We start from the raw sequence: 1046 nt of genomic DNA on the forward strand, positions 1-1046 counted from the left end.
TGGATTTTATTACTGATCTACCGAAAAGCGAAGGCTTCGATTCAATAATGGTCGTGGTAGACCATGGGCTTAGTAAGGGGGTAATTCTATGTCCCTGCAAGAAGACGATCACTGCATCGGAAACCGCTGAGCTATTCAGACGACAGGTTTGGAAGCGCTTTGGGTTACCCGATAAGATCATCTCGGATCGTGGAACGCAATTCGCATCCAAAGTATTCCAAGCACTGTGCACTGCCCTCAAGATCAAGTCGGCTATGAGCACAGCCTATCATCCGCAGACGGATGGTGAAACGGAGCGAATGAATCAAGAATTGGAAACATATCTTCGAATGTACTGTGCGGAGCAACCGCATTGATGGAATCAATTCCTATCCGAAGCAGAATTTGCGCACAATCTCCACACTCATTCAGTGACAAAGAAGTCACCATTCGAAATATGGTATGGCTACGAGCCCCGAGGAATGCCAGAACTGTTTCCTCAAGATGAGATCCCCGACGTGGATACAAGACTCAAGCTTCTCAGCATGGTCCGCAAGGAGGCCACAGAAGGAATCGTCAAGGCAAAAGCCCGTGTATCCACCAGGATCAAAGGAGGATCTCCGACGTTCAAGAAAGGAGACAAGGTCTGGCTAGAAGCCACCAATTTGAAAAGACCTTATAAATCGAACAAGCTAGCGCCGAAGCGAGAAGGACCATTCAGGATCAAGGAGGTTCTGGGACCACTCTCGTTCAAATTGGACCTTCCTGCGACATGGAAGATCCATCCGGTGTTCCATGCGGCATTGCTCACGCCATATCGGCAGACCAATACACATGGGGAAAGTTATTCAACACCGCCTCCGGATCTTATCGAAGGAGAGGAAGAATTTGAAATCGAGTCTATAATTGGACATCGACTACGGCGCAGCAAGAACGAATATCTGGTAAAATGGGCTGGATATCCGCTCAGCGAAAGGTCGTGGGTAAAAGAGACAGAAATGGGCAATGCAGGAGAGCTGCTGAACGAGTATAAAAGGGAGCACAACTTGGCCTGAACCTTCAGCCCA

This window comes from Laetiporus sulphureus (assembly GCF_001632365.1).
Source record: "Laetiporus sulphureus 93-53 unplaced genomic scaffold LAESUscaffold_15, whole genome shotgun sequence".
Classification (NCBI taxonomy): domain Eukaryota; kingdom Fungi; phylum Basidiomycota; class Agaricomycetes; order Polyporales; family Laetiporaceae; genus Laetiporus; species Laetiporus sulphureus.